Source organism: Triticum urartu, chromosome 4A (assembly GCF_056163025.1).
Source record: "Triticum urartu cultivar PI428250 chromosome 4A, HENAU_Tu73, whole genome shotgun sequence".
NCBI lineage: Eukaryota > Viridiplantae > Streptophyta > Magnoliopsida > Poales > Poaceae > Triticum > Triticum urartu.
The window spans coordinates 561114482-561141264 of record NC_141876.1 but is presented as its reverse complement, the minus strand read 5'-3'; the positions used below and the strand labels follow the sequence as shown (position 1 = coordinate 561141264).

Here is a 26783-nt window from a genome sequence, read left to right as displayed (position 1 = left end):
CCGATGCATATATAGCAATATCTGAGAATGTTTTTGCCGAATCCCTAAAGATGTCCGGCGTTGCACTGCGAGACTATGCTGGAAAAGCACAAATAGTTTAAAAGTGCCAAAAAGCTTGGAAAACCAAGAAACGTCAGTAAAAACATGACGTCCGAACAATATCAAGTGTTCGGTGCCAATCCGAAAGTTGGTCTTAGAAAAAAGAAGTGCTTCTGTCGTGCTTTAACATGATATATCCTATCTCAAGACTTCGAGCGGGTCAGCCTACGGCTTCAACCTCCTATCCCGAGGGCGGAGTACTTCTCATCAGGCCAGTTTAGCAAACTAAACTCTAACGGCTTTGAGAGAGAAATTAGGCTCCCCGGCTAGTGACCGCACACTCGTGTCAAAAAAAGGAGTGATAAATAATAATAATAAAACTTTGCAACGACTAAGAAGAAGAACACTTATTATAAAGCGGCTCAAATAAACTTAAGAGCCCCCAAGTGACTTGGGTAGAAGAATGATTGCATGTACCGAAGTATTTATATCATATCTATGTTCAACCGAACTTTAAACGCGTCTTAACCGACCGTCAGCTTCTCCCTCTTTGGTCAAGGACCAAAAAGTGTTATGTACTCCATCGGTCGAGAATATCGACGGTGTTTCCAATAACCAGGCAATCAAGCCATAAGGCTATAACAGACAAAGCGCGCTCAGGGAACTTATGCTATATTACCGTGAAGTGTAAGAAGCATCTTCGAAGAAAATAGTACCCCCACCGATACCTTTCTTCGGTGCTCATTGTTATTATGAGACTTGTGCAATAGATTTTTTGTACTCATGAGTTCCGTTGTGTGTCGACCATCATTGAAAACTATAAGAGCGCTAGCTTTCGGCTTCACCCAGTCTGAGGTCCGGCTCGGGTGACCCGATCGTGACAATCGCAGAGGTGCTCCCTTTACTCCCTAGCCGAACAATCGGGAACGTAGGGGTAAACACAGGAGCGAGGCAACCCAGCTTGCAAATCGCTTAAGTCAATATGGTGCATATTGTGGCGTAATACACGAACAAGGAACGAAGCCGTACAAGTATAATCATATGCAAGAGGAAAAAGCTTCATGAAGGAAGCCCCCAAGTAAACAGGGTATTTGAATTTGTGCGTCACAAACAAAGTTTGGACAAGGAAAAAATTTTACAAGCAACTTTTTTCCAAAAAAGTATAATGCTTGGTCGAGCCGAACACAAGTTAAAAATTTAAAACTTTGAGCATGAAGGCAACTTAGCTGGTTAATGTGTTCGGTATTGATGACGCGGTCCGAGCTTGATGCGGGACAAGGTGCCATCCCTCAAGCCGGTCCCGAGGTGGCGGAGCAAAGAGCTCGGCACTCCGAAGTGGTGACATAGCACGGTCAATGCAGGCCGGAAGAGTGATGCCGAAGTCCCCGGCATGGGGTAATGAAGTGTTGACGAAGCCCCCCGTCCAGCCAAGGTGACGCCAAAGGATATAGTCCGGCTGGATCATTTTCCTGTGCCACATAAAATAGTGCAAACCGGAGATAATAGTAATAATAATAAAAAAATCGTTGCATAATCAATAGTTTATGCAAAGTGAGTAATAAAAGAAATATGGCCTGGCGCCGAAGTCAATGTCGATGCAGGGCGTCGACATGATGCGGTAAGGGCGTGGCAAAGCCTGAATTCACAGGTCGGTCCGAGTTCCGGATGCGGCATTCGCCGGACTATGTACGGAGAATGACCGGACCACCATGCAACCGTCGTTAATGCGGCCACCATTTGATAGACCTGTGTACATATGATGGACAAACCAGAGTAATAATTCCTTGGGAAAAATTAAACCCAAACAAGCAAAAAATACTAGGATTAATAGCACCTGGTTTATTTGTTGTAGCAATCCGAAGGAAGGTGATTCCCAAAATTGAGACTTGATCCGCACTCCCGTTACCGGAGCACGTTGATGAAGAGATGATGAAGCCCTCGGTCCAGCCGAGATGTCGAAGTAGGTCGGCGTGATGGACACCGGCTCGGAGGAGCAATAGTGCGGCCCTGCCGATGCAGGTCGTGACGTGGTCAATGCCGGCTTGATGAAGTGACCGTGCGGCGATGCCGGTGTGCCCGCTTTGTGTAACCCGTGGGGCGGCGATGTTGGTGATGATTTATTCTTTGCGATGCCGAACTGTTGTTCAGCTTGCCGAGGTGATGATCCGAAGAAGTTGAGCTCGGCTCAATAAAATGACGACGTGTCTAGCGTAGGTCGGCAGCCGTGGAGCAATATTGCCGGACTGGTTTGACACCAGCATGATATTGAAGATCATCTTCAAAAGATTTTAAAGTTAGTGGGATGTGTTCGGGAACAAAACACAATACCCCATACAAAACTTCCTTCAAAAAGGATGTCCGAAATCCCGTTCATAAAAAAAACGAACTCGGGTCGGATTCGTTTTCACGCAGAAAACAGATCCGAAAAGTGATGCACTAAACGGAAGGTTTCCGGAGTTTGGACGGTCGGATCGAGCTGAAATTCGGAGGGGTGGTAGATATAGGAATTCCGCAGCCGATCAACGGTTGGATCTTCCCAAGGACGTCCGAGTTAGAAGCTGGACACCACGCCCTAAACTCGTCCAGATTCCCGTCAAGATTTGACAGGGCTCCGGTATATCGCGGATTGCCAGAGATTCCTCCATCGGAACTCGACGAAATTTTCCAGGGTTGTTGTAGACCCAATTCCGCACAATCCCACCAAAGCAATCGTTAAAACGACACTTGAGGAGGTGGTGGCGGCGGATACAAGTTCGCTGTCCAGAAAAACAGCACGGTCGCCCGAGGGCAATGTTGACGTTGAGCCCCCGAGATCCCTGGATGATTCCTCCATGATCTTGATAGAGATCAGAGTTGACGTTGATGAAGGCCCTCATCCGAACATGACGATCGGAGATAGGGCGCAGTCCTTGGTCGAACCAAGGTGACCAGTCGAGCTGGTGGCGAAGATGCCGAAGTCGCAGTTGTTCTGCAGGCGAGCCATCGACCTTTTGCCGAACACACATCGGAACTCTCAATGAAAGCACCAATGTCGGTGTCAAAACCGACGGATCTCGGGTAGGGGGTCCCGAACTGTGCGTCTAGGCCGGATGCTAATAGGAGGCAAGGAACACGATGTTTTACCCAGGTTTGGACCCTCTTGATGGAGGTAAAACCCTACGTCCTGCTTGATTAATATTGATGATATGTGTAGTACAAGAGTAGATCTACCACGAGATCAAGGAGGATAAACCCTAGAAGCTAGCCTATGGTATGATTGTTGTATATGATCTATCGACTAGCCTGGCCTCGGTTTATATAATGCACCAGAGGCCTAGGATAAAAAGAGTCCTAGCCGAATACGCCGGTGGGGAGGAGTCCTTGTCTTGATCGCCAAGTCTTGTGGAATATTCCTTGTATGCGGCAGCTATCCGAACTGGCCCATGAGTATATGGCCATGGGGGTCCTCGGCCCAATCTAATAGATCGGGAGATGACGTGGTGAGTACTCCCTAGTCCAAGACACCGTCAATCATCATTAACTTCCTCACTAATTGGTGTAGGTGTCGCAGAAACCGGTTTCTGCGATGAACTACTTTCCAATAAAGGAGCAGGTACAGTTACCTCATCAAGTTCTATTTTCCGCCCACTCACTTCTTTCAAGAGAAACTCCTTATCTAGAAAAACTCTGAGTTTAGCAACAAAAGTCTTGCCTTCGGATCTGTGATAGAAGGTGTACCCAACAGTCTCCTTTGGGTATCCTATGAAGACACATTTCTCCGATTTGGGTTCGAGCTTATCAGGTTGAAACTTTTTCACATAAGCATCGCAGCCCCAAACTTTCAGAAATGACAACTTTGGTTTCTTGCCAAACCACAGTTCATAAGGCGTCGTCTCAACGGATTTCGATGGTGCCCTATTTAACGTGAATGCGGCTGTCTCTAAAGCATAACCCCAAAATGATAGCGGTAAATCAATAAGAGACATCATAGATCGCACCATATCTAGTAAAGTACGATTGCGACGTTCGGACACACCATTACGCTGTTGTGTTCCGGATGGCGTGAGTTGCGAAACTATTCCGCATTGTTTCAAATGAAGACAAACTCATAACTCAAATATTCTCCTCCATGATCAGATCATAGAAACTTTGTTTTCTTGTTACGATGATTTTCAACTTCACTCTGAAATTCTTGAACTTTTCAAACATTTCAGACTTATGTTTCATTAAGTAGATATACCCATATCTGCTTAAATCATCTGTGAAGGTGAGAAAATAATGATATCCGCCACGAGCCTCAACATTCATCAGACCACATACATCTGTATGTATGATCTCCAACAAATCTATTGCTCTCTCCATAGTACCGGAGAACGGCGTTTTAGTCATCTTGCCCATGAGGCACGGTTCACAAGTACCAAGTGATTCATAATCAAGTGGTTCCAAAAGTCCATCAGTATGGAGTTTCTTCATGCGCTTTACATCGATATGACCTAAACGGCAGTGCCACAAATAAGTTGCACTATCATTATCAACGCTGCATCTTTTGGCCTCAATATTATGAATATGTGTATCACTACTATCGAGATTCAACAAAAATAGACCACTCTTCAAGGGTGGACCATAAAAGATATTACTCATATAAATAGAACAACCATTATTCTCTGATTTAAATGAATAACTATCTCGCATCAAACAAGATCCAGATATAATGTTCATGCTCAACGCTGGCACCAAAGAACAATTATTTAGGCCTAATACTAATCCCGAAGGTAGATGTAGAGGTAGCGTGCCGACTGCGATCACATCGACTTTGGAACCATTTCCCACGCGCATCGTCACCTCGTCCTTAGCCAATCTTCGCTTAATCCGTAGCCCATGTTTCGAGTTGCAAATATTAGCAACAAAACCAGTATCAAATACCCAGGTGCTACTGCGAGCATTAGTAAGGTACACATCGATAACATGTATATCACATATACCTTTGTTCACCTTGCCATCCTTCTTATCCGCCAAATACTTGGGGCAGTTCCGCTTCGAGTGACTAGTCTGCTTGCAGTAGAAGCACTCAGTCTCAAGCTTAGGTCCAGACTTGGGTTTCTTCTCCTGAGCAGCAAGTTGCTTGCTGTTCTTCTTGAAGTTCCCCTTCTTCTTCCCTTTTCCCTTTTTCTTGAAACTGGTGGTCTTATTGACCATCAACACTTGATGCTCCTTTTTGATTTCTACCTCTGCAGCCTTTAGCATTGCGAAGAGCTCGGGAATTGTCTTATCCATCCCTTGCATGTTATAGTTCATCACGAAGCTCTTGTAGCTTGGTGGCAGTGATTGAAGAATTCTATCAATGACGCTATCATCCGGAAGATTAACTCCTAGTTGAATCAAGTGATTGCAGTACCCAGACATCTTGAGTATATGCTCACTGACAGAACTATTCTCCTCCATCTTGCAGCTGTAGAACTTATTGGAGACTTCATATCTCCCAATCCGGACATTCTTTTGAAATATCAACTTCAACTCCTAGAAAATCTCATATGCTCCATGACGTTCAAAACGTCGTTGAGGTCCCGGTTCTAAGCCGTAAAGCATGGCACACTGGACTATCGAGTAGTCATCAACACATGACTGCCAGGCATTCACAATGTCTGCAGTTGCTGGCGCAGGTGGTACACCTAGCGGTGCTTCCAGGACGTAACTTTTCTGTGCAGCAATGAGGATAATCCTCAAGTTACGGACCCAGTCCGTGTAATTGCTACCATCATCTTTCAACTTTGCTTTCTCAAGAAACGCATTAAAATTCAACAGAACAACAGCACGGGCCATCTATCTACAATCAACATAGACAAGCAAGATACTATCAGGTACTAAGTTCATGATAAATTTAAGTTTAGTTAATCATATTACTTAAGAACTCCCACTTAGATAGACATCCCTCTAATCCTCTAAGTGATCACATGATCCATATAAACTAAACCATGTCCGATCATCACGTGAGATGGAGTAGTTTCAACGGTGAACATCACTATGTTGATCATATCTACTATATCATTCACGCTCGACCTTTCGGTCCCCGTGTTCCGAGGCCATATCTGTTATATGCTAGGCTCGTCAAGTTTAACCTGAGTACTCCGCGTGTGCAACTGTTTTGCACCCGTTGTATTTGAACGTAGAGCCTATCACACTCGATCATCACATGGTGTCTCAGCACGAAGAACTTTCGCAATGGTGCATACTCATGGAGAACACTTATACTTTGATAATTTAGTGAGGGATCATCTTATAATGCTACCGTCAATCAAAGCAAGATAAGATGCATAAAAGATAAACATCACATGCAATCAATATAAGTGATATGATATGGCCATCATCATCTTGTGCTTGTGATCTCCATCTCCGAAGCACCGTCATGATCACCATCGTCACCGGTGCGACACCTTGATCTCCATCATAGTATCATGGTCGTCTCGCCAATCTTATGCTTCTATGACTATCGCTACCTTGATCTCCATCAAAGCATTATAGGGCGATTGCATTGCATACAATAAAGCGACAACCATATGGCTCCTGCCAGTTGCCGATAACTCGGTTACAAAACATGATCATCTCATACAATAAAATTTAGCATCATGTCTTGACCATATCACATCACAACATGCCCTACAAAAACAAGTTAGACGTCCTCTATTTTGTTGTTGCAAATTTTACGTGGCTGCTACGGGCTTAGCAAGAACCGTTCTTACCTACGCATCAAAACCACAACGATAGTTTGTCAAGTTGGTGCTGTTTTAACCTTCGCGAGGACCGGGCGTAGCCACACTCGGTTCAACTAAAGTTGGATAAACTGACACCCGCCAGCCACCTGTGTGCAAAGCACGTCGGTAGAACCAGTCTCGCGTAAGCGTACGCATAATGTCGGTCTGGACCGCTTCATCCAACAATACCGCCGAACCAAAGTATGACATGCTGGTAAGCAGTATGACTTATATCTCCCACAACTCACTTGTGTTCTACTCGTGCATATGACATCTATGCATAAAACCTGGCTCGGATGCCACTGTTGGGGAACATAGTAATTTCAAAAAAATTCCTACGCACACACAAGATCATGGTGATGCATAGCAACGAGAGGGGAGAGCGTTGTCCACGTACCCTCGTAGACCAAAAGCATAAGCATTTAGCACAACGCGGTTGATGTAGTCGTACGTCTTCACGATCCGACCGATCAAGTACCGAACGCACGACACCTCCGAGTTCAGCACGCGTTCAGCCCGATGACGTCCCTCGATCTCTGATCCAGCCGAGTGTTGAGGGAGAGTTTCGTCAGCACGACGGCGTGGTGGCGATGATGATGTTCTACCAATGTAGGGCTTCGACTAAGCACCGCTACAGTATTATCGAGGTGGACTATGGTGGAGGGGGGCACCGCACACGGCTTAAAGATCAACTAATCAATTGTTGTGTCTCTAGGGTGCCCCCTGCCCCCGTATATAAAGGAGCAAGGGGGGGTGCGGCCGGCCAGGAGAGGGGCGCGCCAGGAGGAGTCCTACTCCCACCGGGAGTAGGACTCCCTCCCTTTTTCCTAATTGGATTAGGACTTGGGGGAGTGGAGGAGAAGAAGGAAAGGGGGGCGCCGCCCCCTCTCCTTGTCCTATTCGGACTAGGGGGGAGGGGCGCGCGACCCTTGCCCTGGCCGACTCTCCTCTCTTCCACTAAGGCCCACTATGGCCCATTAACTTCCCGGGGGGTTCCGGTAACCTCCCGGTACTCCGGTAAAATCCCGATTTCACCCGGAACACTTCCGATATCCAAACATAGGCTTCCAATATATCAATCTTCATGTCTCGACCATTTCGAGACTCCTCGTCATGTCTGTGATCACATCCGGGACTCCGAACAACCTTCGGTACATCAAAACATATAAACTCATAATATAACTGTCATCGAAATGTTAAGCGTGCGGACCCTACGGGTTCGAGAACTATGTAGACATGACCGAGACACATCTCCGGTCAATAACCAATAGCGGAACCTGGATGCTCATATTGGCTCCCACATATTCTACGAAGATCTTTATCGGTTAGACCGCATAACAACATACGTTGTTCCCTTTGTCATCGGTATGTTACTTGCCCGAGATTCGATCGTCGGTATCTCAATACCTAGTTCAGTCTTGTTACCGACAAGTCTCTTTACTCGTTCCGTAATACATCATCCTGCAACTAACTCAATAGTTACAATGCTTCCAAGGCTTATAGTGATGTGTATTACCGAGTGGGCCCAGAGATACCTCTCGACAATCGGAGTGACAAATCCTAATCTCGAAATACGCCAACTCAACAAGTACCTTTGGAGACACCTGTAGAGCACCTTTATAATCACCCAGTTACGTTGTGACGTTTGGTAGCACACAAAGTGTTCCTCCGGTAAACGGGAGTTGCATAATCTCATAGTCATAGGAACATGTATAAGTCATGAAGAAAGCAATAGCAACATACTAAACGATCAAGTGCTAAGCTAACGGAATGGGTCAAGTCAATCACATCGTTCTCCTAATGATGTGATCCCATTAATCAAATGACAACTCATGTCTACGGCTAGGAAACTTAACCATATTTGATTCAACGAGCTAGTCAAGTAGAGGCATACTAGTGACACTTAGTTTGTCTATATATTCACACATGTACTAAGGTTCCAGTTAATAAAATTATAGCATGAATAATAAACATTTATCATGATATAAGGAAATATAAATAACAACTTTATTATTGCCTCTAGGGCATATTTCCTTTACCAGTTGCCGATAATTGTGTTACAAAACATGATCATCTCATACAACAATTTATATAATCACGTCTTGACCATATCACATCACAACATACCCTGCAAAAACAAGTTAGACGTCCTCTACTTTGTTGTTGCAAGTTTTACGTGGCTGCTACGGGCTTAGCAAGAACTGTTCTTACCTGTGGCATAAAAACCACAACGTGGTATAGTGATTGCTTTTTGATCTTCAGAAAGAAACCTGTTCATTGAATCTGATTCAACTAAAGTTGAAGAAACAGACACCGCCAACCACCTGTGTGCAAAGCACGTCGGTATAACCAGTCTCATGAACACGGTCATGTAATGTCGGTCCGGGCCGCTTCATCCAACAATACCGCAGAATCAAGAAACAACTAGTGACGGCAAGCAATATGTATATACCCACGCCACAACTCCTTTGTGTTCTACTCGTGCATATAACATCTATGCATAGACCTGACTTGAATGCCACTGTTGGGGAACGTAGTATTTCAAAAAATTCCTACAATCACGCAAGATCTATCTAGGAGAAGCATAGAAATGAGCGGGGAGAGTGATTCCATGTACCCTCGTAGACCGAAAGCGGAAGCATTTAGTAACGTGGTTGATGTAGTCAAACGTCTTCACGATCCAACTGATGCAAGTACCGAATGCACGGCTGATGACCCACAAGTATAGGGGATCTATCGTAGTCCTTTCGATAAGTAAGAGTGTCAAACCCAACGAGGAGCAGAAGGAAATGATAAGTGGTTTTCAGCAAGGTATTCTCTGCAAGCACTGAAATTATCGGTAACAGATAGTTTTGTGATAAGGTAATTAGTAACGAGTAGCAAGTAATAAAAGTAAATAAGGTGCAGCAAGATGGCCCAATCCTTTTTGTAGCAAAGGACAAGCCTGGACAAACTCTTATATGGAGAAAAGCGCTCCTGAGGAAACATGGGAATTATCATCAAGCTAGTTTTCATCACGATCATGATTTGCGTTCGGTACTTTGATAATCTGACATATGGGTGGACCGGTGCTTGTGTACTGTCCTTACTTGGACAAGCATCCCACTTATGATTAACCCCTATTGCAAGCATCCGCAACTACAACAAAAGTATTAAGGTAAACCTAACCATAGCACATGAAACATATGGATCCAAATCAGCCCCTTACGCAGCAACGCATAAACTAGGGTTTAAGCTTCTGTCACTCTAGCAACCATCATCTACTTATTACTTCCCAATGCCTCCCTCTAGGCCCAAACAATGGTGAAGTGTCATGTAGTCAACGTTCACATGATACCACTAGAGGGATGACAACATACATCTCATGAAAATATCGAACGAATACCAAACTCACATGACTACCAATAGCAAGACTTCTCCCATGTCCTTAGGAACAAACGTAACTACTCACAAAGCATATTCATGTTCATAATCAGAGGGGTATTAATATGCATAATGGATCTGAACATATAATCTTCCACCAAGTAAACCAACTAGCATCAACTACAATGAGTAATCAACACTACTAGCATCCCACAGGTACCAATCTGAGGTTAGGATACAAAGATTGGATACAAGAGATGAACTAGGGTTTGAGATAAGATGGTGCTAGTGAAGATGTTGGTGGAGATTGACCCCCTCCCGATGAGAGGATCATTGGTTGTGACGATGGTGATGATTTCCCCCTTCCGGAGGGAAGTTTCCCTGACAGAACAGCTCCGCTAGAGCCCTAGATTGGTTCCGCCAAGGTTCCGCCTCGTGGCGGCGGAGTCTCATCCCGGAAGCTTGCTTATGATTTTTTTCCTCGACGAAAGACTCCATATAGCAGAAGATGGGCATCGGAGGGCCACCAGGAGGCCCACGAGGCAGGGGGCACGCCCCCCACCCTCGTGGCCAGGGTGTGGCCCCCCTCTGGAACTTCTTGCGCTCAGTATTTTTTATATATTCTGGAAATGGCTTCCGTGAAGTTTCAGGACTTTTGGAGCTGTGCAGAATAGGTCTCTAATATTTGCTCCTTTTCCAGCCCAGAATCCCAGCTGCCGACATTCTCCCTCTTTATGTAAACCTTGTAAAATAAGAGAGAATGGGCATAAATATTGTGAAATAATGTGTAATAATAGCCCATAATGCAATAAATATTGATATAAAAGCATGATGTAAAATGGACATATGAACTCCCCCGAGCTTAGACCTCACTTGTCCTCAAGCGAAAGCCAAAATCGAAAAATATGTCCACATGTTCAGAGATAGAGGTGTCGATAAAAATAAAATACGGACATGAGGAAATCATGATCATTCTTAGAACAGCAACATATATATATATATTGTCATATGATCTCTTATGCTAAAATAACAATGCAATCACAATTTCAAGTATGAATCATAAACTTCATTGAGAACCAACAAACTCTAATCTCGGTCATTGAGGCAATTGCAATTTATCATAACATAGGAAAGAGTCAATATAAGAGCTTTTCAGCAAATCCACATACTCAACCATCTTTTAGTCTTTCACAATTGCTAACACTAACGCAATATTTATGGATATGAAGTTTTAATCGGACACAGAGAAAGATAGGGGCTTATAGTTTTGCCTCCCAATGTTTTACCTCAAGGGTAATGTCAACAATAATAGTTCATGAAGACTCACATCCAATTAGCTATATATATCAGGATCTTTCCAACACATTGTGCTTGCCAAAGGATAAAATGTAAAAAGGAAAGGTGAAGATCACCATGACTCTTATGTAAGGTAGAAGCTAAAGGTAAAAGATAGGCCCTTCGCAGAGGGAAGCAGAGGTTGTCATGCGCTTTTATGGTTGGATGAATGAAATCTTAATGCAAAATAACGCCACTTTATATTGCCACTTGTGATATGGACCTTTATTATGCAGTCCGTCGCTTTTATTTCTTCCATATCAGAAGATCGTATAAAGCTTATTTTCTCCGCACTAATAAGCCATACATATTTAGAGATCAATTTCTTTTTATTGCTTGCACCGATGACAACTTACTTGAAGGATCTTACTCAATCCATAGGTAGATATGGTGGACTCTCATGGCAAAACTGGGTTTAGGGATATTTGGAAGCACAAGTAGTATCTCTACTTGGTGCGAAGAAATTGGCTAGCATGAGAAGGAAAGGCAAGCTCAACATGTTGGATGATCCATGACAATATAATTTATCTCAGATGGAAGAAAACATAATCCATTACGTTGTCTTCCTTGTCCAACGTCAACTCTTAGCATGTCATACTTTAATGAGTGCTCACAACCATAAAAGATGTCCAAGATAGTATATTTATATGTGAACCTCTCTTTCTTTATTACTTCCTATTAATTGCAACGATGACCAAAACTATGTTTGTCAACTCTCAACAACTTTTATTCATCATACTCTTTATATGCGAGCTCATTACTCTCCATAAGATCCATATGATCTCTTTGTTTATTTTTTTCTCTTTTATTTTATTTAATTCCCTCAAGATCATAGCAAAATAATCAAGCCCTTGACTCAACACTAATCTTTATTATATAGCTCACGGACTCGATTACATAGAGGGATCATAAAGCAGAAACTCACAACTAGATCATACTAAAACTTTATTCTACTGGATCAAGATATTACTAAAAGGATCGAACTAAGAAAAACGGTAAAGATAAAAGTGATGGTGATGCGATACAGGGGCACTCCCCCAAGCTTGGCAGTTGCCAAGGGGAGTGCCCACACCCGTGTGATTATGTCTCCTTCTTCGGGGGTGGTGATGTGATATTCTTGGCGATGATGCCCCTCAGGATACAATTCTCTTCCTCGAGCTTATTGACTAGCTGTTTGAGGTTCATTATTTCCTTACGGAGCTTGCTAGTGACGGCTAAAGCTCCCTTCACCCAAGGATGTTTCATAGCTGCGGGAGAAAAAGTAACACTCCTTTTCATATTTTCATAAGAAAGAAATCTAACATTGGAAGGGATAACCGAGTTTGGAATAGCTGAGTTATGTGGTTCCCCCATCATGAATCTTGCCCGGAAACGAGAAGTAACTGCTTGATCCTCCTCCATGGCATCTATCCTTTTCAAGTCAGCTTCCATCTCTTCCTCCGTTGAGGGCCCAAAGTGATAGGCATCGCTGTTTGCCCCTGGACCTGGTGTCGGATGAGACACCCGACTCTCCCTGACTAACTCTTGAGAAGATATCTTGCTCTAATCTGCGGCAGAAATAGCTCGAAATAAAGATAGGAGATATTTGCGTGATACGGTGGTCAAAACCTTCGGGAGATTATATAGTGAATTTTTACCGACCAAAAGAAGTATCGTGCAAGAAAACGGAGTCCGGAGAGCGCACGAGGTGCCCATGAGGCAGGGGGGCACGCCCAGGGAGGTAGGACGCGCCTCCCACCCTCGTGGGAGCCTCGTGTCATTTCCGGACTGCTTCTTATTTTTCTATTTTTCTAAATATTCCAAAACGAATAAATATTGTCATTAGAACTATTTTGGAGTCGGTTTACTTACCGTACCACATACCTATTCCTTTTCGGAGTCTGAAACGTTCCGAAAAGTGTCCCTTATGTATTCCTCCGGGGTTATGGTTTCAATAATATTAGTTTCAACATTTATAGGATTACTTGAGATATAATGTTTAATTCTTTGACCGTTCACCACCTTCGGATTTGTGCCTTCGAAATTGTTGATTTTTATGGCGCCGGAACGATAGACCTCCTCGATAACGTAAGGACCTTCCCATTTAGAGAGAAGTTTGCCTGCAAAAAATCTTAAACGAGAGTTTTATAGCAATACATAATCACCTACATTGAACTCATGCTTTTGTATCCTTTTATCATGCCATCTTTTAACCTTTTCTTTAAACATCTTAGCATTTTCATAAGCCTGGGTTCTCCATTCATCACGTGACCTAATGTCAAATAACCTCTTATCACCGACAAGTTTGAAATCATAATTGAGATCTTTAATGGCCCAATATGCATTATGTTCTAGTTCGAGAGGTAAGTGACATGCTTTACCATAAACCATTTTATATGGAGACATACCCATAGGATTTTTATATGCAGTTCTATAGGCCCATAATGCATCTTCAAGTTTCTTGGAACAATTCTTTCTAGATCTATTAACAATATATTGCAAAATTAATTTGAGCTCTCTGTTACTCAATTCTACTTGACCAGTAGACTGTGGGTGATAAGGAGATGCAATTCTATGATTAACGTCATACTTAGCAAGCATTTTACGAAAGGCACCATGAATAAAATGTGAACCACCATTAGTCATTAAATATCTAGGGACTCCAAACCTTGGGAAAATAACTTCTTTAAGCATCTTAATAGAGGTGTTATGATCAGCACTACTAGTTGGAATAGCTTCTACCCACTTAGTAACGTAATCAACAACAACTAAAATATGTGTATACCCATTAGAGGAAGGAAAAGGTCCCATATAATCAAAGCCCCAAACATCAAATGGTTCAATAACAAGTGAATAATTCATAGGCATTTCTTGATGTCTACTAATATTACCAATTCTTTGACATTCATCACAAGACAAGACAAACTTACGGGCATCCTTGAAGAGAGTAGGCCAATAAAAACCGAATTGCAATACCTTGTGTGCAGTTCTATCTCCAGCATGGTGTCCTCCATAAGCCTCGGAGTGACATTTGCGTAGGATTTGTTCATGTTCATGCTCAGGTACACAACGTCTAATAATACCATCTACTCCTTCTTTATAAAGATGTGGGTCATCCCAAAAGTAATGTCTCAAATCATTGAAGAACCTTTTCTTTTGCTGGTATGTGAAACTAGGTGGTATAAATTTTAGCAACAATATAATTAGCATAATCATCATACCATGGAGCAGTTCGAGAAGCATTTATGATATTTAATTGTTCATCAGGAAAGCTATCATCAATAGGTAGTGGGTCATCAAGAACATTTTCTAACCTAGACAAGTTGTCTGCAACGGGGTTCTCAGCTCCCTTTCTATCAATAATATGCAAATCAAATTCTTGTAGTAAGAGAACCCACCTAATAAGTCTAGGTTTAGCATCTTTCTTTTCCATAATATATTTAATAGCAGCATGATTAGTGTGAATAGTTACTTTAGAATCAACAATATAAGGTCTGAACTTATCACAAGCAAATACAACTGCTAAGAATTCCTTTTCAGTGGTAGCATAATTTCTCTGGGCATTGTATAGAGTTTTACTAGCATATTGAATAACATTTAATTTCTTATCAACTCTTTGCCCTAGAACAACACCTACATCATAATCACTAGCATCACACCTAATTTCAAAGGGTAAATTCCAATCAGGTGGCTGAACAATAGGTGCAGAAATCAATGCTTTCTTAACTATTTCAAATGCTTCTACACAATCATCATCAAAGACAAAAGGAATATCTTTTTGTAATAGATTAGTCAGAGGCCGAGAAATTTTTGAGAAGTCCTTAATGAACCTCCTATAAAAACCGGCATGACCGAGGAAGCTTCTTATACCTTTAATGTCCTTGGGACACGACATCTTTTCAATAGCATCAACTTTAGCTTTATCAACTTCAATACCTCTTTCTGAAATTTTATGCCCCAAGACAATACCTTCATTAACCATAAAGTGGCATTTCTCTCAATCAGAACAAGATTAGTTTCTTCACATCTCTGCAAAACTCGATCAAGGTTTCTTAAGCTATCATCAAAAGAGGATCCATAAATGGAGAAATAATCCATGAATACCTCACATGTCTTTTCACAAAAGTCAGAGAATATAGCCATCATGCATCTTTGAAAGGTAGCAGGTGCATTACATAAACCAAAAGGCGTACGTCTATAAGCAAAAGTACCGAAAGGGCAAGTAAAAGTGGTCTTTGATTGGTCATCAGCTGACACAGGTATTTGAGAGAAGCCAGAGTAACCATCTAGAAAGCAAAAATGTGTATGTTTGGATAACCTTTCTAGCATTTGATCAATAAAAGGCAAAGGGTAATTATCTTTTTTAGTAGCCTTATTTAATTTGCGGAAGTTAATTACCATCCTATAACCCATAATAATTCTTTGCGGGATCAATTCATCTTTATCATTAGGAACAATAGTAATACCTCCCTTCTTAGGGACACAATGGACAGGACTTACCCACTCACTATCAGCAACGGGATAAAATTATACATGCCTCAAGGAGCTTTAATATTTCCTTTCTTACTACTTCTTTCATCTTAGGATTCAGCCGTCATTGGTGATCAATAACTGGTTTGGCGTATTCCTCCAAATTTATTTTGTGTTGACATAGAGTGGGACTAATGCCCTTTAAGATCATCAAGAGTATATCCAATAGCAGCACGATGCTTCTTTAGAGTTTTCAATAATTTCTCTTCCTCCTTCTCTGAAAGGTTAGCACTAATAATAACAGGATATATTTTCTTTTCATCAAGATAAGCATATTTAAGAGTATCAGGTAATTTTTTAAGCTCAAACACGGGATCACCCTTGGGTGGAGGAGGATCCCCTAAGATTTCAACACGCAAATTGTGTTTCAAAATAGGTCCCTGTTTAAAGAATACTTCATCTATTTCCCTTCTTTCATTCATGAACATATCATTTTCATGGTCTAGCAATATTGTTCTAATGGATCAGTAGGAGGTACGGCAATAGAAGCAAGACCAATAATTTCATCTTTACTAGGCAATTCTTTATCATGGGGTTGTCTATGAAATTAAGAAAAATAAAACTCATGAGACATATCCCCTAAACCAACAGAAACAATATCCTTATTGTAGTCTATCTTAGCATTGACATTATTCAAGAAGGGTCTACCAAATATAATGGGACAAAAGCTATCTTGAGGGGAACCAAGAATAAGAAAATCATCAGGGTATTTAACCTTCCCATACAAGACTTCAACGTCTCTAACAATCCCAATTGGTGAAATAGTATCTCTATTAGCAAGCTTAATGGTAACATCAATACCTTCTATCTCAGCTGGTCCAATATTATGCATAATTTCTTTGTATAAGGAAATAGGTATTGCACTAGCACTAGCACCCATATCACACAAGCCATGATAACAATGATCTCCTATTTTAACAGAAATAACAGGCATGCCTACGACAGGTCTATGTTTATCTTTAGCACCAGGTTTAGCAATTCTAGCAGTCTCATCGCAGAAGTAAATAACCCGCCCATCAATATTAGCGGCCAAGAGATCTTTAACCATAGCAACATTATTTTCAACTTTAACTTGGTTAGGGGGTTTAGGTGTCTTAATATTACTTTTGTTGACCACAGTTGAAGCTTTAGCATGATTCTTTATTCTAACAGGGAAAGGTGGTTTCTCAACATAAGTAGTAGGAACAATAGGATCATTATAAGTGATAGTATTTTCTTCAACTTTAGTAGGTGCAACTAGGTTCACTTCAATGGGAGGATTATATTTAAACCACTTCTCCTTAGGGAGATCAACATGAGTAGCAAAGGATTCACAGAAAGAAGCTACTATCTCAGAGTCAAGTCCATATTTAGTGCTAAATTTACGAAAAACATCGGTATCCATAAAAGATTTAACAATCAAACTTAGGTGCTATACCTGACTCTTCACCTTCGTCGAGATCCCACTCTTCAGAGTTGCGTTTAATTCTCTCCAAATAAATTCCATTTGTATTCAATAGTCTTCATCATAAAGGAACCAGCACAAGAAGTGTCGAGCATGGAGCGATTGTTGTCAGAAAGCCGAGCATAAATTTTTTGAATAATCATTTCTCTTGAGAGCTCATGATTGGCGCATGAATATAACATTGACTTAATCCTCCCCCAAGCTTGAGTGATGCTTTCTCCATCGCGAGGCCAAAAATTATATATATAATTACAATCACGATGAACAAGATGCATAGGATAAAACTTCTGATGAAATTCCAATTTCAATCGCTTGTAGTCCCATGATCCCATATCATCACATAGCATATACCATGTCAATGCACATCCCTTCAAAGATAAAGGGAAGACCTTCTTCTTGATAACATCATCGGGCATACCTGCAAGCTTAAATAATCCACAAACCTCATCCACATAGATTAAGTGTAAGTCGGGATGCAATGTTCCATCTCCTGCAAAAGGATTAGCTAGCAGTTTCTCTATCATACCCGAAGGAATTTCGAAGTAAACATTTTCATTTTCAGTAGGTTGAGGAGCAACTATTTGCTCTACCGGTTGGGGTGAAGATACCCCGAACAAACCCCTCAAAGGATTACTTTCCATAGTAACAAGTGATAGTAAATTTCAGCACACTATATAAAATTTTTCCTTACCAAATTCCACCTACCAAAGGCGCTTCACTCCCCGGCAACGGCGCCAGAAAAGAGTCTTGATGACCCACAAGTATAGGGGATCTATCGTAGTCCTTTCGATAATTAAGAGTGTCAAACCCAACGAGGAGCAGAAGGAAATGATAAGCGGTTTTCAGCAAGGTATTCTCTGTAAGCACTGAAATTATCGGTAACAGATAGTTTTGTGATAAGGTAATTAGTAACGAGTAGCAAGTAATAAAAGTAAATAAGGTGCAGCAAGATGGCCCAATCCTTTTTGTAGCAAAGGACAAGCCTGGGCAAACTCTTATATAGAGAAAAGTGCTCCCGAGGACACATGGGAATTGTCGTCAAGCTAGTTTTCATCACGATCATATGATTCGCGTTCTGTACTTTGATAATTTGATATGTGGGTGGACCGCTGCTTGGGTACTGTCCTTACTTGGACAAGCATCCCACTTATGATTAACCCCTATTGCAAGCATCCGCAACTACAACAGAAGTATTAAGGTAAACCTAACCATAGCATGAAACATATGGATCCAAATCAGTCCCTTACGAAGCAACGCATAAACTAGGGTTTAAGCTTCTGTCACTCTAGCAACCCATCATCTACTCCCTCCGTCCCGAAAAACATGTCGCGGCGGCATTTTTGCAAAAAAAAAAACCTCTCGTTTTTCCCGACCAAACCCGCGCTCCTCGTCCTCCTCCTCCGATAGAAGCAGTAGCTGCGCTGCTCTCCGCCGCCACTGCTTCGCTGCTCCCCGCCGCCATAGCTTCCCTTCTCCCCCGCTCTTCAGCCGCCGTAGCTCCCCTGCTCCCCCGCTCTCCCGCCGCAGCTGCCTCTTGCTCTGCCACCGCAGCTACCCTCGCCTGCCTCCCCAAGCTCCCCCTTTCTCAAAAAATCCTTGATTTGGATCCCATGTTAGTCCAACCCACAGCTACCGCCACGCTCTGCTTCGGCTACGTCGGAACCACCGTCGGAGAGCCCGCAGGCGCCGGATTCGGACCACCAACAACAACCTAAAGGCCGACGAGCAGCCGGGTGTCGTCCTCGCCATCGACGATGACAGTAACGCCGACACCGCGATGCGAGGGCGAGATCCTCCAGTCGGCCAACGTCAAGAGCTTGCGGGCCTCCTCGCCGCCTCTGCCTCGTCGCGGGTTCGCCACACCGTAGCTCTTCTTGTCCATTTCTCCCTGGCTTGACTGGTTGCGGCGCGGGAGAAGGCCGAGGCCGCGCTTGCCAAGGGGGACGCCATGCGGGCGGAGGCCCTCTTCACCAAGGTCCGTGCGTGCTTGCTCTGGTTCCTCTCTCACCAAAACGCCATGGACAAAACTGCAGCTCTCTGCTTGCTATTCTGATTTAGAAATGACTGACTTGTTTGTGCTGCAGAGCATTGTCATTCACTGAATCATTCTTTTCGGCCGGCGGCCAATCTTTACATCTGTTTGGCCGCCAAGTACTCCATATGCCGGTGAGAATAGCGATTGGGGATACTGCCAGCGCCCCACTCACCCACCTCAGTCATGAACTCATGATGCATGCGAGTAAACTCCAGAAACCCAAATGCAACATTACCGCAGAAAACTGTTGGTCTAAATGTTCATGTATTATTTCAACTACCTGATCGCCAGTCGGCCTCCCATTTCTGAAGGATGGAAATGCGTGCAGAGATACACACATGGCGCATCAGCAGAACGTAAGAGTCTGAATTTCAAGATATAGGAGGAGAACTGACAATTACTGAAGCCGATGGATCCACTGTCTGCGAAGGTATCATTCAGCAAATATGATGGCAGTGGAATTGCCATCCTTTATCTGGAATGTGGTTGTAGCCCACAAAGTCCAGCGACCCCTTCACCAGATCGGCCAGCTTCAGCGTGAACCTCGGCGGCCTTTCTCCGGCCCTCAATCTCGCCGTTTCCGGGTCATCGCCAAAGAATAAAGGCAAACCTTTTGACACCACATCAGCAGTTGCAGTTTGTAGTTTAGAACCTTTCAGTTTGGAACATGACAGGCTAGCTCTGTTCATTGTCACTGTAATTTGAAAAGACTGACAGGCTAACTCTGTTCTTGGCAATTCTTGATCAGATCAGTAATTTTACAGTTAATGGAGTTGGGTGAGTGAGGCGAGAATAGCGATTGGGGATACTGCCGGCGCCCTCGCAGATGCCGAGGAAGCGATAAGGATAGGTCCCAAATTTCCTCAGGTAAATTGAACTCCATGTCTTGTTCATAATATTAAATCCTTAGCTAGCTGTGGCGTATTGTTACGAATTGGATGATTTAGTGTGGCCATTTTCTGTCACAAACCTGTGCAAATAAGCTTTGCGTTAACTGAAGAAAGCCAGGATGGGTACCTAGTGCAGTGAAGTGAACTGAAAAAAACCATTCAGTATGCTTGACCATGAGTGATGAGTCCATGACTGGTTAGGGGTTCAAGGTTGCAGCTCATTGTAGAGACAGACATCAACTGATCTTTGTAGAGACAGACACCAGTTGTTGTTAGATTTTCAAGATGGATTGCATCATCAATTGTAGAGACAGACATCAACTTCTAGACCTGTAGAGACAGACATTGTAGCTCGTATATGCCACACTAAACTTCTAGATATATGCTTGACCAAAAGGACTCACCAGTATATGCCACACTAAACTCCAACAGTATACTCCATGTGTACAGTGTACTACAGGTTTAGCATACAAAAACAAAACTGCATTCCAACAATCCAGTGCTACTCCTCTCATTATCTAATCTATCCATGCTATGGCTGCATATTTATTTACTGTACCAAAGATGGTCTTTCTTATTTTAGCTGATCCATCCCATGTGATATGCTAGATTTTAGCATCTGTATTGATGAACCTTTGATGAAACTAAAGAAAAACTGGAAGTGTCCTTGATAGCATGAAATGGACCTCTTAACTAAATAGAAGCAATTTCTTGCCATCCACTGTCCTTTTATTTGTTCCATGCTAAATGGACCTCTTATTTCAAAACTTTAGAACATGTTCAGTCTTCAGTTAACTCCATACAAGGGACTCTTGCTTTTTTACTAAAGCTAGATTGCAATTGCAGTAGAAGATAATCTCATACCATATCATCTACTGATGATATGGGATTAGCAAAGGCCTTGCTTGCCTCATTAGTTGTTGTAGTTGTCAAGCAAAAATTTCAGTCCACTAACCCAAATTAATTAAAATAACTAAAATTAATCCAAATCAATTCAAATAATTCAAATAAATCCAAATAACCCAAATTAATTCAAATAACTCAAATCTAAATTAGTTCCAGAGAAATGCATTCAGTGTACCTTCATGTCAAACTAATCCAGTTTACTGAATTTTACTCTAGTTAGAGTAGTTTTGCTGAATTTTACTCTACTTACAATAGTTTTAATTGAAGTTACTCTACTTACAGTAGTTTTAACTGAATTTTACTCTACTTACAATAGATTCAAAGTGTCAAGAAAATATCAGTAGATTCAAATTGACATCTGAGGGTTGCAAAGCAAATTTGCCAAAACTCTTTCATTGGTCTTGGTGGGTTGGTTCACATGGCAGTGAAATTTGGGAAAGCCTTTGGACTGAATGTGACAGTTTTGGGTACAAGTGAATCGAAAAGAGATGAAGCTATCAGCCTTCTTGGTGCAGATAATTTTGTGGTATCATCAGACAAAACACAGATGGAGGTACTGAACATGTTTAATCTATTTTATTTAAAGCTAAGTGTGAAACAACTTACAACAGACCACAACAAGTACATATCTCCTTAGTCCTTACCTTATGTTAGATTCCAACTGAAAAAGCATAACAAATGCACAAAGGAACAGAGCTCATTCTGCAATCGATACTTCTGCCTATACTATTTTGTGCGAGAGACAATTAGTATAGCTGAATTCTACTTGTTATTCTTCTCACTCTGCTTGTACTAAGTGAGAATAAAATGATTTACTTTTGCAGTCCCTGAAAAATTCTCTGGATTTCATTGTCGATACTGCCTCTGGTGACCACCCATTTGACCCTTATCTCGGGCTTCTGAAAGTTCGTGGCATAATGGCACTAGTTGGCTTTCCTAGAGAAATCAGAGTGCATCCTGCAACACTTATAGTTGTATGAGACTGTATACCGTCGAACAGACCACTAGTTGTTAGTTTCCTGGTTCAAAACTTGGTGAAGGAACTGGGTTTCGGCCCTTTATCGAAAGATAACTGATCAGAACTTACTGCAGGTGCATGTTAGCGCATGTATGCTTTGACACTTCGAAACTGAAAATTTGCAAGAGTTTTGTTTGATGTTATACTGATGTCGAAACTGAAATTTTCCTTACTATTGTTAGCTGTTGAACTTTGTACTCCTCCAGTGGTAGAGATTACTAATCCATGCTAAATTGGAATGAAGTACATTTTTTAACACAGGTCAGTTACTTAGTTATCAGGTATGTACTCATGTGCCATGCATAAAAGTGTTATCTTGAATGACTGATCTAAGTCACATATCTTATGAGTTAATTTTTGATACAGCAAGCAACAGCATGACGAAGAGATTACAACAACAACAGTCGCTACAGATCAATCGACAGGGGAAGAACAGCAGAAGACCAGAGATTGTACTGTACCTTCTTCAGAGAAGATCAGCAGCGAAGAACAGCAGGTCAGCACGAGCACGAGCTCCACCAGCAAGCATGCAGCATGGGCGAGCGTACACGCACCCGAGCGTGGGTGATACTCCAATGGCAGCGACGCCGGTTTTTGGTCACTGGAGGAGCTTACTGACGAGCTCCAATGGCAGCAAGCGGCAGACCACCACGGCCAGGCGAACCAGCAACCAATCGACAGGAGAAAAGTGACCTGGAGGACCAGATGATCACCCTGAAGCTGTTGAGCCGCTCGGGGAAACTAGAGGAGGAGCGATGACGCTGAGCTAGTGTGCGGAATCGGCGGCCGGAGTGGGAGGAGACGGGATCGATTCCGTCGATCAGCGGCTTCCCAGCAAGCGTGGCTCAAGGAGGGCGTAGGTATCGGCGAGGCAAAGCTCCTGGTATGCTCGGGAAGGACTGAGGAGGTGCGACGGCGCCGAGCCCCTGTGCGGACGCCGCTGCCGGAGGGGGAGGAGACGGGCTCATTTTTGGAGTGGGGGCAACTCTTGTGCAGAAGCAGCGGCCAGCAGCAGGGAGAATCTGCAGGATAAGATGCAGCAGCCGCAAGAGCTCCACCGGCAGCAGCGGCAGGAGCTCCACCGGCCTGGAGCCCGGCCGGCGGCAGGATCTTCCCGCGACCTGGGCCTGCGTGCGGGTTGCTTTGAGAGAATTCAAAGTTGCAGGAGGGTGTTTTTGTAAAAAATGTGGTAGTTCAAATTTGAACCCCCGTGCGACATGTTTTTCGGGACGGAGGGAGTACTTATTACTTCCCAATGCCTCCCTCTAGGCCCAAACAATGGTGAAGTGTCATGTAGTCGACCTTCACATGACACCACTAGAGGGATGACAACATACATCTCATCAAAATATCAAACGAATACAAAATTCACATGACTACTAATAGCAAGACTTCTCCCATGTCGTCAGGAACAAACGTAACTACTCACAAGGCATATTCATGTTCATAATCAGAGGGGTATTAATATGCATAATAGATCTGAACATATAATCTCCCACCAAGTAAACCAACTAGCATCAACTACAAGGAGTAATCAACACTACTAGCAACCCATAGGTACCAATCTGAGGTTAGGATACAAAGATTGGATACAAGAGATGAACTAGGGCTTGAGATAAGATGGTGCTGGTGAAGATGTTGATGGAGATTGACCCCCTCCCGATGAGAGGATCGTTGGTGGTGATGATGGTGATGATTTCCCCCTCCCGGAGGGAAGTTTCCCCGGCAGAACAGCTCGCCAGAGCCCTAGATTGGTTCCGCCAAGGTTCCGCCTCGTGGCGGCAGAGTCTCATCTCGAAAGCTTGCTTATGATTTTTTCCTCGACGAAAGACTCCATATAGCAGAAGATGGGCATCGGAGGGCCACCAAGGGGCCCACGAGGCAGGGGGCGCGCCCAGGGGGGTAGGGCGCGCCCCCCACCCTCGTGGCCAGGGTGTGGCCCCCCTCTGGAACTTCTTGCGCTCAGTATTTTTTATATATTCTGGAAATAGCTTTCGTGAAGTTTCAGGACTTTTGAAGCTGTGCAGAATAGGTCTCTAATATTTGCTCCTTTTCCAGCCCAGAATCCCAGCTACCGGCATTCTCCCTCTTTATGTAAACCTTGTAAAATAAGAGAGAATAGGCATAAGTATTGTGACATAATGTGTAATAACAACCCATAATACAATAAATATCGATATAAAAGCATGATGCAAAATGGACGTATCAACGACACCTCCGCGATCTGCACACGTTCAGCTCGGTGACGTCCCTCGAACTCTTGATCCAGTTGAGGCCGAGGGAGAGATTCGTCAGCACGACGGCGTGGTGACGGTGATGATGATGTTACGGGCGCAGGGCTTCGCCTAAGCACTACGATGATATGACCGAGGTGTTAACTGTGGAGGGGGGGCGCCGCACACGGCTAGGAACAATTGATGTGTGTTCTAGGGGTGCTCTCCCCACGCATATAAAGGTGGGAGAGGGAGGGAAGCAGCCTAGGGCCACCCAAGTAGGAGTAATCCTACTTGGGCCCCTAGTCCAATTCGTCCCTCCCCTTACCATATTTGGACAAGGGGGAAAGGAAGGAGGGGGAGGGGAAGGAAGTAGGAGTCCTACTTCATACTTTCCTTTTCCTCCTCTCCTTTTTCTTTCTTCCCACATGGCTGGTCCTATAGGGGGCGCAACAACCCCTTGTGGGCTGGTGTGTTCCCTTACTTGGCCCATTAAGCCCATATCTTTGCCGGGGTTTGCGCGGAACCCCTTCCGGTGATCCGGTATCACCCGGAACACTTTCAGTGTCAGAATATAGCCTTCCTATATATGAATCTTTACCTCTCGACCATTTCAATACTCCTCGTCATGTCCGTGATCTTATCCGGGACTCCAGACAAACTTCGGTACATCAAATCACATAACTCATAATGCAAATCGTCATCGAACGTTAAGCGTGCGGACCCTACGGGTTCGAGAACTATGTAGACATGACCGAGACACATCTCCGATCAACAACCAATAGCGGAACCTGGATGCTCATATTGGCTCCTACATATTCTACAAAGATCTTTATCAGTCAAACCGCATAACAACATACGTTGTTCCCCTTTGTCATCGGTATGTTACTTGCCCGAGATTCGATCGTCGGTATTATCATACCTAGTTCAATCTCGTTACCGGCAAGTCTCTTTACTCGTTCCGTAATGCATCATCCCACAACTAACTCATTAGTCACATTGCTTGCAAGGCTTATAGTGATGAGCATTACCGAGAGAGGCCAGAGATACCTCTCCAATACATGGAGTGACAAATCCTAATCTCGATCTATGCCAACTCAACAAACACCATCGGAGACACATGAAAAGCATCTTTATAATCACCCAGTTATGTTGTGACGTTTGATAGCACATAAGGTGTTCCCCCTGTATTCGGGAGTTGCATAATCTCATAGTCAGAGGAACATGTATAAGCCATGATGAAAGCAATAGCAATAAAACTAAACGATCATTTATGCCAAGCTAACGGATGGTTCATGTCCATCACATCATTCTGTAATGATGTGATCCCGTTCATAAAATGACAACACATGTCTATGGTTAGGAAACTTAATCATCTTTGATTAACAAGCTAGTCAAGTAGAGGCATACTAGGGACACTATGTTTGTCTATGTATTCACAAATGTACTAAGTTTCCGGTTAATACAATTCTAGCATGAATAATAAACATTTATCATGATATAAGAAAATATAAATAACAACTTTATTATTTCCTCTAGGGCATATTTCCTTCATATGATGCCAACCACCCGCTAGCAGCACCTCCGTAGGAAGCCATAAATAGCACCCCGTTAGAGATGGACCCACCAGTTCTCAATGGGGAGGAACCGGTATCTCCGATCACCGGGCAACCTCGACAGTGCGGCCGCAACCACCTTTGAGCTTGCACACATGAGTGCCACCATCTCGTTGTCTCCCCACGACTCGTACACTCCTAGAGAAAGGCGGAGCCCCGACATCCATTGTCCGTCGGCATCAGGGCCACAACTGAGCACCGCCCGCAGCCACTGTCCACCATGCAACAGAAGCAGAAGTCGTCGGCCGACGCCGCTTGCACCCAACAACCCATACAACCCACACTCAACAGTCAAATATGGAGCCGGCCAAGCCATCATGGAGAGCAGACCTGCGCACCTGCCCTCTTTTCCATGCAGCCAACGCGGAGCCGCCACACCACTTCACGCTAGCCCGCCACCAAGCCCCGCCTCGCGAGTGAGCCGCACCACGACCCACCATGAGAGGAGGAAAGGAGATCTCCGCTGCACCGCGATGAGAGGACGAGTGGAGATCCTCTCCATCTAGCAGTCGCACCACCGCACGCCAGCCTGCTGCCAAGCCCCGCGTCAAGCCTGGCATCCTCGCGTGAGAGCTGCCTGATGGCCCACCATGAGAGGAGACCCCAAGGGGGAGGAGCAAATGGGAGGTCTTAGGCGCTCGTGGCGCTAGGTTTCGCCCGGCCTCTCGCGGGAAAGGCGTGGACGAA

At 43.6% G+C, this 26783-nt stretch overlaps 2 pseudogenes; both read left to right on the top strand.

Moving 5' to 3' along the window:
• Window positions 1-19286, top strand: part of LOC147976626 (uncharacterized) — a 65754-nt pseudogene extending 46468 nt beyond the window's left edge.
• A 2381-nt stretch (window positions 19287-21667) lies between these two features.
• LOC147976625 (uncharacterized) lies at window positions 21668-23448 on the top strand (annotated as a pseudogene).
• Window positions 23449-26783: the final 3335 nt, after the last annotated feature.